An 11,030-nucleotide genomic window follows, 5' to 3' on the forward strand; every position below is an offset into this window, starting at 1 on the left:
AATCTGTAAGTCAATTGGGGGAAAATTACCATCTTAACAATATCAAGTGTTCTAATCTATGAATATGAGCTGTTTTTCTATTTGTTAGTTCACCTTTAATTTGTTCCAACAATGTTTTGTTATCTTTAAAATATAAGTTTCACAATTCTTCGGTTAAATTTGTTTTTAAGTATTTTATTATTCTTGATATTGACATAAATAGAATTACTTTCTTTATTTCATTTTTGGATTGTTCATTGTAAGTGTACAGAAATATGATCCATTTTTGCATGCCGATTTTGAATCCTTTAGCCTTGCTAAACCTTTTTGTTAGTTCTAATAGTTTTTTAATGGATTTCTTAGGATTCTCAATAAGCTCATGTCTGCGAATAAAGATAGTTTTATTCTTCTTTTCCAATCTGCATGCATTTTATTTCATTCTCTTATATAATTGCCCAGCCTAGAACCCCCAGTACAATGTTAAATAGAAGTGACAAATATGACATTCTTGCCTTGTTCCAGATGTAGAGAAAGTATTCAGTCTCTCTCCATTAAGTATGATAGCTATAAATTTTTCATAGATGTTCTTTTTGTGTTGAGTAAGTTTCCTTCTCTTCCTAGTTTGTTGAGTGGCTTTTCTTTTTTTTATGATGTGTTGGAATTTGTCAAATGCTTTTATTCTAAGGATATAGTATGTTGCATTAATTGATTTTTGAATGTTAAACCAACCTTGCTTTCCCTCAATAAGTCCCACGTGGTTATGAGATAATTGTTTTTATATGTTTCTGAATTTCATTTACTAGTATTTTGTTGAGAATTTTTGTGTTTATATTCATGAGAGATATTGGTCTTAATTTTTTAAAAATGTAATCCCTTTGTCTGGTTTTGGTATCAGAGCCTCATAGAAAGAGTTGGGAAGTATTCTTTCCTCTTCTAAGTCTTGGAAGAATTTGTAAAGAATTGGTATTACTTCTCTAAATATTCATCTGTGAAGCCATCTGATTATTTCTTTAGGTAAGATATCTGGAAGTAGAATTATTGTGTCAAAGATGTAAACATATGTGAAACTTTTTATACATATTGCTTAATTGCTTTCCTGGATAGGGAGTGCCAGTTCCTACTTTTACTAGCAGCACACAGCTAGCATATAGTTTTTCACTCAATAGGCTTTCACTAAATTTACGTCAAATTGAATTTTATCAATAACTGGTTCTTTCCAGCCATGCAAAACAACATTCACTAATATACTAATCTAATATTTTTTCTCAATACTAGTACTTCTTAAAAAGATTGTATTGACCTCAGGCCAATTTCCACCAAAATGAACTAGATTCAGCATACTTTAGAGTTCAGCGAACAATAAAGGCCTGTATCTGCCTAATACTTTTAGTGTAGAGAAACTTTTTGTCTATAATATAGCTTTCTTAGTGTTCAGGAAGCATCTAAATGATACGCTAAATAAGAATCTGATCACAAACTAGCTCAGTTTGTTTTTGCTATTGTTAACAAAATGTGATAAAGGATATGTGGTTTTAATAATTATGAATATTAAAAAAATACTTGGCAAATTTTTGTATCATGCCTGTCATATATAAGAGATTTCATATTTTCATCACAATTCTTTGTGGGTATTCTGGATTCATTTCTCATATGAATGAATTTATGCACCTACTGCCATTTTTTCACATTTATTGAGATATAATCAACATATAACATTGTGAAAGTGTAAGGTGTACACTGTGATAATTTCATACCTATTTAAATTTGATCTTGATTGTACACTAAGAATTTTCTAACCGAGACATTTTAAATAAATATAAAAGACAGGTCTAAATTGTGAAATGTAGCAAATGTGAATTGTGTGTCTTGTCCACTAACTTTAGAGCTCATTCTCCTCTTGATGTACTCTCTTGATTGAGGGAAGCTCCTCCTCTTCATGAAAGGTCCTAGAGCTTATCAACCAGTGTCTACTTAAGCACAAGGTCTATTTTACACCTGCTAGATCCAGGTCTGTTTTCCTACTCTGGTCCTAGTTTCTTACAGTACTAGGTAAAACGACTCTTAATAATATAAGACATATTCCATACAGGCTGATCCCAGTGAAAGTTTACACAACCAGTTAAAATATTTTTTAATCACATTGGTTGGAGAAACTTATATTACTTAAAAAGGCATTCCAGGCACTATTCATTATACATCTTGCTTCATTACATTTGAGTATTTCGTTTTCCTCCTTCCCTTTTTTTGCCTTTCACTGTGGTGGTTGTTTATAGCCCTGCCGGGCTCACTTGTTTCTTTATTTAAGAGTTCACTGGGTTTGTATCTGATCTTATCTTTAGTGTCACCACCTTCCCACCTTTTGTTGGTTGATTTAATATTCACCGTGACATTATCTCCGACTCCCTATGAGTGAATTTACAACCAACTTTGAGCAAGATACTGCAGGAAATACACACAAAATGTCGTCAGTCTAAGTGGCAAAAAAAGGTTAAACTCTGGATTTATTTTTTTTCTTGTGACTGGTCCTTACATCTTCCATACCACTTCCGTATGTGTGTATGTATGTATTTTAAAGTCTCCTATGTTTTATAGAATTTACTAAACATATACGATTTTCTCTTCTAAACTTTATTGTTTGTCAATTTTAGATACTAAAAATAAAATTATTTTATATTTACTTTCAAACATTCACTGAAGAGTTCACTGGGGACATGGGCCTGAACCTTTATAACACATGAGGGTTCCAAACACAGTACAGTTGTACTTAGGGTGTGTGTACTTCCCATTTCTTAGCTAAGTTGTTTTGGTTGGAAGTAAAAGAAGCTAACTGCTTAAGTTGTAAAGGGACTTTATTAGAAGGAAGTGGGAGTATCTAAAAGAATCCAAAGAGGACAGCTGGCCTTCTCAGAGACTCTATGCAGAACCTAGAGAGCCACCAGACATTCATGCAGGCGTGACTGCTCAATGTTCTTTAGCTCTGCTTCTCTCTGTGCTTCTCCAGGTCAGTTGTCTCTGGTTCTTGGGATATATGATAGAAAAGATTCACCTCGAAGCTCCTGAATTTACTCCACCTTATTCCTAATTACAGATGTGAAAAGAACTAGATTGGCCTGATCCCAGTGAAAGTTTGGACCAAGTGCTCATCTATGGTTCAGTCATCTGTGACCAGCAGGCTATAGCAGCCCATGGGTAGGGATTGATGGAGTAGTTCTCAATAAAAAGGTGCCACATAAGCTAAACCCACATCCTTAGAGATTGTTTGGTTTACTGTTTAGGTGCTAATTCCTGAATTACAGAAAGTAACCACTTATAGACAACAATCAATGTCTGGTCTCCTTCAGAAATGTGTATAAGGTCAACACTACATCAGTATGATGGTGTTTGTTCTCTTAATTGCATCTCATCTGCCATATTCACATTTATTCATATAGCCTCTTGGGCTCATCCTTTTATCCACTTATATTCCCTTTCTAGATATAAGGGAAATCATAAATCATTTGCAAAATTTTCTGATTCATTCATTCCTGCATAGAGATAAGTAAGAAGGAATGGAACTGCCCTGGTGAGATTCAGTTTCATGCTCTTCAAAGTTGATGTGGGTGTTATTTCTCCAATAAGCATTCTTAATGTTCTCAATAATACCAGCTGTTGTGATTTTCTTACTAACATGGTCTTTAGTGAATTGCACTCTCTGGCTTGTTATAGCACATCTGTGCGACAACAGAAAATCTTCCATAACCATGAAATTGGGTTTGAATTTTGAGAGTATTCCTGAATATGTATCTATTTAGAATCGGTGATCACAAGGTCTATGTCCCCATGTAATATGTTGCTAGAACAATGTTCTATATTCACTTATTCATTAACCTTATATTTATTGCTATCATAAAATGAACATAGTACTGTATCAACTAAAAAGAAGTGGGAAAACTCATCCATATGCTGGTTACGAATAAAAAAGATTTTAAAATAAGAGTTTAGAAGATAAATGACATGATATAAACTATATCATGGAGATAGAAATAGGAGATTTTTAAGAAGAAGGGTCCAATGCTATCAAAGAAAGGGTCATGGTATTTGGCAAAGTGAACTTGTCAGAGTGCTCTTTGAGTAGCTAATTTTTAATTATTTCGACAGATGTATTTATACTATCCACTTCTACTTTGTTTTAGTCATTGCTCATATTTAACAGTCTTATTAACACTTTTGCAATATGAATGGTTTACTCATCAATTTTCTCACTAATCTGTGTACAAAGGAGTAGGGAGAAGAAATTGGCTCACCCCTCCTATATACAGGGCCTGAGGTAAGAGTACAAGTGAAGACTCACATGTCATATTTCTAAATGATTTATTTAAAATTATAAATTAAACATAAAATATTTAAGTTAACATTTTATTTATTTCAAATGTATTTTACAGGTAAAATTAAAATTTATTTAAATCTTTTTGGAATTATTATAAAATATAAAACTATCCTTAATTTTAGCTTTCATAGCTTTCAGTGTCCATCTCATTGACAACATAATTGGTATCACGCTTCACACATGACTTGTTTAGGTTTATTAGTACACAAATATAAGAAATCATTTAATTTTATAGAACTTTATTTAACTGCTATGTGTAACTGTTGTAAATAAAGTTAAAACTTCATTTAACTGCCATGTGCACCATTTGTGGTTATCTCCAGAACTCTCTGGTACTATGAAATCTAATTTAAAGGGAAGCCAGTGTTCAGATGCTTGGCTAATGAGAAAGGATACTTGGCTAATGAGAAAATCTACTGAATTTATACTCTCTCAGGAAGGTTCAACAATTCAATTACTTTGTCTTTTTTCTTAAGCTTGTTCACCTCTCAAATCCTCTGTTCTGAAGCAGAGTTCCTCTCTGAGGTTGACAATGGCACAATCCTTATGTCTTCATGGTATTTGGATACAGTCATCTTTTGTTTCATTGCAAAACTCTGTGAATATACTAAAAAAACTGAATTGTATACTTCAAGTTGGTAAATTGTATGATATATGAACTATATCTTAATAAAATTGTAACTAAAAAATGATAGAGGCAGGGAAGGAAGGAGTGAGAGTTCTCTTTAAATATGAAATAATAAACACACTCATTATCTCTCTCAAAATCCCAATAAAATTGGGATAAAAGAAAAAAAAAAGACATAGGGAAATAGATATGGAGAAGCATATCCCTAAGCCTGAGTGGTGGTTGTCCTCCCAAGGGATATTTATGGTTTTAGGCAAAGTCAGTACTGAGAGCCAGATCCCCAGTGTGTGTGTGTGTGTGTGTGTGTGTGTGTGTGTGTGTGTGTGAAGGGGGGATATATGGGCCCCAGCACAGGTATTCCTCTCACTCCTCTAAGGTCAGTCTGGCAAAACAGGAGATAAAGGTAGCTTGGACAATTCCCACTAGATAGAACATTTGATAAATGAGTGACTAGTGTACCTGTAGTGAATGATGCTTGATAATTACAAACACTAACCGAAAGCTCAGGGGTAGCCACTCAGCTGGCTATATCTTTTGATGCCATGAGTCTTACTTCGCTTTTTAAAGTAATAGTTGTTAAATGACTCTCCTCCTAGGAATTCTTTTGATCATGTTAAGACTGCAGAAATGAATAGTTTGTGCACTTCAGTTTAACTCATTTCTTAAATGTGAAACTTTCTTCTCAGGCTAAGACTTTCCCAGGCATCACATAACATGAAAACCATAGTCCATGCATTACTTTGACTTAGGCTGACATGTGTAGTGATGCTGCTAGCGTGCAGCCAGAGCCTTAGAAGGGTCTTTCTGAAAGATGCCACATAAGCATACCGTGCTTTGCATATGTAAGTGAGGAGCTGCTCAGTTGTTTCCCTGCAGGGACAACCGTATTGTTTTTAATTGTCTATTTTAATAGGCCTGAATAAAATACTCTTCTGTTTTATTTGATCTGCATCCCCTAGTGGGATTTCTCCCTGCCTTTTTTTTTTACCGCTGTGACAGTTTCCTATTTAGACATTTACTTCTTTCGACAGGGGCTCTTGATCTTCAATGGCAGTGAGTGCTTTTCTATCTACTGATGTTCAATCCTAGTGGTCCCTGACCTATGGGATCATTTGCAAAAAAAGGATTGAGTTTTGGGAGTCTGGGATAAATGAAAGAAATCCCATGAAATAGCAAACAACAACAAAACCCAGCACAGGTTTGATTTAAGCAGCTAAATGAATCTGGATTGATTTTTTCTCAAATGTTCCTAGCAGTGATCATAGGCTTCCAGGATTAACCCTAGTTTAACCATATCCAGTCTCCACTGGATGTGGATGCTTTAATGCATATACGAACATATTTGAATGATCATCTGATTGGACAGTTTTCTCCTAGGAGAAGTATTTGGCTGATATAGGATGATGTAATAAAACATGATCAAGTCTAGGAGGCAGGAGATGTGAATTTTTTGTAATCAGCTCTGCCGCTACATGACTATGTAGCCTATGTCAAATTACGTAGTTCCTTGCCTAAAAACATAAGCAAATTGGACTAAGTCCCTCCCTGCTTCTATTTCCATGAATGCTGACAAAGCTTTCTTGACTTGATACATATGCTATAGTTTATTTTCATAGCAGATTCTTGACTTTTTCTTTGCATCACCTTATGAATTTGAAAAGATTTATGTTCCTTCTTTATCTGAAGTTTGAAGCGACTCACTGAAGAATTAGCCTGTATAACTGAATGTACATAGCCCCTGTGACTTACTTTATCTCTGGAAACTGGCTAAGGAATGGGTAATGATAAACAAATAAGCTTTGCAAAACTCTTTGGTGGGTTAACTCTTATTTTCTGTTAATTTGTTAGCCATACTGCACCTTGCTATTCACCCAGCAGGTTTTCTCTTGGAATGACAAAGCCTGGAAGTCCTAAATAAAACTGTAAAGTCGATGAAGTTGTCTTTGGGACTTGCCCTTTTCTACCTAGCCTTTCTTCACTTAACCTTGTCCTCCAGTGCCCAAGGTCTTCAAGCTGTTTTCCTGTGCAAACAGCTACCCCTGTTCCACCACCCATGCTTAAATTCCTCTAAGCCCTATGCTGTGTTCTGATTCCCCAAATATGTTTCATGATAGAAAGTAAGGCTGTTCAAAATCCATCCTGCCACTTTATACGGTTTTGGCAGCTCCAGGCACATGACCAAACTCTCCCAAACAAAATGATTGGTTTAGGGATGGGCACATGTGCCAAAGGGGGAAAATCAGACTTTTCCTTGGAACTTTTGATTCAATTCTCAGGAAAAAGACTGGAATATCAGTTATAAGAAAAGTAAGCCTAGAGCTGCCCTTAACCTTCCCTGCTGCCATGTGGGAAATCAGCTTGAGAATGAAACCAACACAGAGAGAAGCAAAACTAAGTGATGGAAAGTGATAACTAATTCCTGATAATATCATTTGACCCTAAATGCAACTATGACTGAAAATTGATTGACTCCTGGAAATTCCTAGTTATTTGAGCCTATAAATGATCAAAAAATCTAATTTGAGTTGAGTTTCTTTCACTTGCATAAAAGCATTCGTAATACAATTTCTTAAATTCATTTTATTCTCATGATTGACTCATTTCAAAGGAAATCCTCTTAGACACTCTTCTCCACAGTTCTTCACCTACTTCTTTCCTTATTTTAGGCATATTCGTCCCTTTGGTTATCCAAGATATTACTTTAATCTATTTCCTGCCCTTTCTCACCATAATCAGTTGTTGTCAAACTCTATCAACTCCACCACCACTGCAACATCTTATGGATCCATCCCCTCTAATTAATCCGTTCTTCTTGGATGTGTTTTCTATACTTCAGTCAGTACAGAAGAAGGTGGGGAAATTTTATCATCCTTTCTTTACTCTGCCTTGGCCCAAAGAAAGGGTGATGTAACACAGTCCATAAGAACTCCCTTTCCTAGTTCTTCTCCAGTGGTGAAGGAGCGGCTGGTCCGATGAGTCGGATGACACTCTTTGGGGGTGTATCTTACTTAGGGACCGAATGACTATGCCTAAACTTCACCCTCTCTCTTTCTCATTCTGGGTCTATGAGCCATGGACCCTTTTTTGGGTTTGTCTTGCTCCATTCATTAGCTCTTGAGCAGTGTCTGCCTCTTTCCCTATTCCTATGTCTCCACCTGCATCTAACTGGGTAAGACAGCTGGGTTTGCTCTACGGATCTCGCCATCATGAAATAAATGGATAGGAACCAAAAGTCTCACATAGATTTTAATGCTTAAAAATGGGTTTTCCAGTAAATGGACTGGTGGAAAATCCCAACATGAGGGTAAGGAGATATTGAATGTTTGTTAGAAGCTATTAAAAATTAATATTAGTTTCTTTGGTGTATAGCTCTTTCAGTTAGAATTGCAGAAATAAGATGAGTGAGTTGTAGGATTCAAGTACACAAATCTATAGCAATGCCCACCCTCAAAACCTTTGGTTGTTTCCATTGCTCATAGAATAAACATATTTGGATGCCATTAAGTATCATCACAACCTACTTCTCAGGTCATATCGCCCACTCATCTCTCTGTGTGCAATCCACCCCATAGCTACACTAGAATACTTTTCATTCCTCATTGTGCCAAATACTTCTAAATTTTTATTTCTTCTACTCAACTTCATTCCACTTGGACTTTTTTTCTTACCATCTTGTCTTTCCCAGGCCTTTAAGGACCAGCTTTAAATGTCACTTACTTCATGAAGTCTTTCCTAAGTTTTAACATTAAGACTGTATGGTCAATTAATATTTGACAAGGGAGGCAAGGATGTTCCATGGGAAAAACATTATCTCTTTAATAAATGGTGTGGGAAAATTGGATAATCACATGCAAAAGAATACAACTGGACCCCTATCTTACACCACTCACAAAATTAACTCAAAACGGATCGAACGCTTAAATGTAAGAACTGAAATTGTAAAATTCCTAAAAGAAAACATAGAGGAAAAACTCCTTGACATTGGTCTTGGCAATAACTTTGGATCCCAACTGTCTTTTTCAAAGTTTGAGACATAACATTTTGCCTTGTATAATATTTAGAGATTGCTCTCAAGTCAACAAGAATATTAGTTATTTGAGGGCAAGAAATATCTGATTCATATTTTTACTATTTCACTTCTACTCAATAAGTACTTACAGAATGGTGAGTCTGGGACTAAAAGAAATAGACCTATTTATGCAAACATTGCCACTCTTAGGGTTTATCTGGTGTTGGCCTGGCCTCTTTCCTTTAAGGAAGAGATTAATTTTGATCCTGCCTAGTCTCCGTTGTTCCTTCCAACAATCCTCTATATGTCCTTGATCCAGTTGGCAAGATAAATAGTTACCCAGGGTGTTGGGGCGAATAGGCAAATTCCACCCTTATTCCTGGACTTTTTCACAGCTGCTTCTGATTCATGTCACTACTTCACAATCTGTTCTTCCCGCCTTTTCCTGAACTCCTGCCCTGACTTCCATAGCTTGACTCCTGTGTTCAGCCTGGTCTTCTGACTTATGCCTTGGTTCCAGCCACTACTCTCTCATCTGACATTGTATGCCCTTCAGCTTTACAATACACGGCAAAGTGTTAGAGGAACCTTTTCCCCAGGACCCACAGTCATCTCAAGTGGTCCATTCAGGTCTTCCTCAGCCCTTGCCTGATTCCCACCTAAAAAAGAATAAGGATCCATCAGAAGTCTAAACTCTCATTGTGAGGCCTTGTTTAACTGAGAAGTAACATTCTGACCTGGTTAGTCACCTGAATTGGATTTTACCAATAAGGTGGAGGCATTGGTTTTATTTTGCTCGACTGGTTTAGATGGATTAACTTTATTAAATATTATTGGTATATTATAAATATGTATGATTCCTTAGAAATCGTCAGTTTGCCAAGTCATATTGAATCATTCATCTGGAGGACAGCTGAAGGGGTTAATTAAAAACAGCTGCATCTAATTGTGCCGGTGTGTATTTCCTTCTTAGAGGATATAGGAAGAGAAGAATTATCCAGAAGCCAAAATGAATGTGAGTAGAGTCTGGATGCCCTAAGAATCAGATCTACTAATTAAAGTGGGTTGTAGATAAGTATATAAGTCATCTTAATGTGGCATTAAACAAGAAGAAAACATTGAAATTAAAGAACAAAGCATGATTAGTTATATAAAGTGTGAAAAGTGTATCTTCTCTACATAAAATATTCTTTTGTTCTTTCTGTAATTTTGTACTCCTTATCTTGCCTTTATCTTAATGTTAACTTGGGAAATTATTAAATAACTGAAATTAAATTATGTTGTTTCTTATGCTTTTCAGTATGAAGTAAAAAACATGCATCATTTTTTCGATAAGTAGAAAGCAATGAATTTACTAATTGTAATGCCATTATATCAAAATATAAATCTTTATTGCCTTGATTTTTCTCAGTTTTCACCCACAAAGTGTTAAGTTCCTATACCTTGATATAATATCCAAAGAAACTATATATGGTTTTCTGTATGGCTTCCCGTGAAGCATTAACTCTGATGCCCTGTGCTCCTTGCTCAGAGAAACCAAGTCAGGATGCTCATGTTGATGTGGCTTCTGATTAAACCAAAGTTTATCCCATTTACAGGATGACAGGTGACCTGTGAGATCATGGTATTTGGTTGTGGGATGCTCTGAGTCTAACTAAAGCAAATAATACTGCTGTCAGATTTTGGACTAGAGACTATGTAAAAAATTATGTACTTCGATATGAGAGAAGAATGGTACATTCGCACAAAGATAAATACTCTATAGTCAAAAGAGAGTTTAGCTACTTAGTATTTCCTTGATTCTTCACAATCTTCCTGATAGTAAATGATTTTTTAAGGTGGTCTAAAGAAGCCCCCATTTTTTGCTATCAAGAGAGTCTTCTAGTTCCTTACTGTGCAGTGTGGTCCACAGACCATCAGCATTGGCATCAAGCATTGGAAGTTTGTTAGAAAGTGCAGTGTCTCTGTTTCCACCCAAGATCCACTGAATCAGAATCTGCATATACATTAAAATATGAGAAGCTTTCTTCTAGCTACCTAGTGTAGTA

The sequence above is a fragment of the Rousettus aegyptiacus genome, unplaced genomic scaffold (assembly GCF_014176215.1).
Source record: "Rousettus aegyptiacus isolate mRouAeg1 unplaced genomic scaffold, mRouAeg1.p scaffold_m13_p_3, whole genome shotgun sequence".
Taxonomy (NCBI): domain Eukaryota; kingdom Metazoa; phylum Chordata; class Mammalia; order Chiroptera; family Pteropodidae; genus Rousettus; species Rousettus aegyptiacus.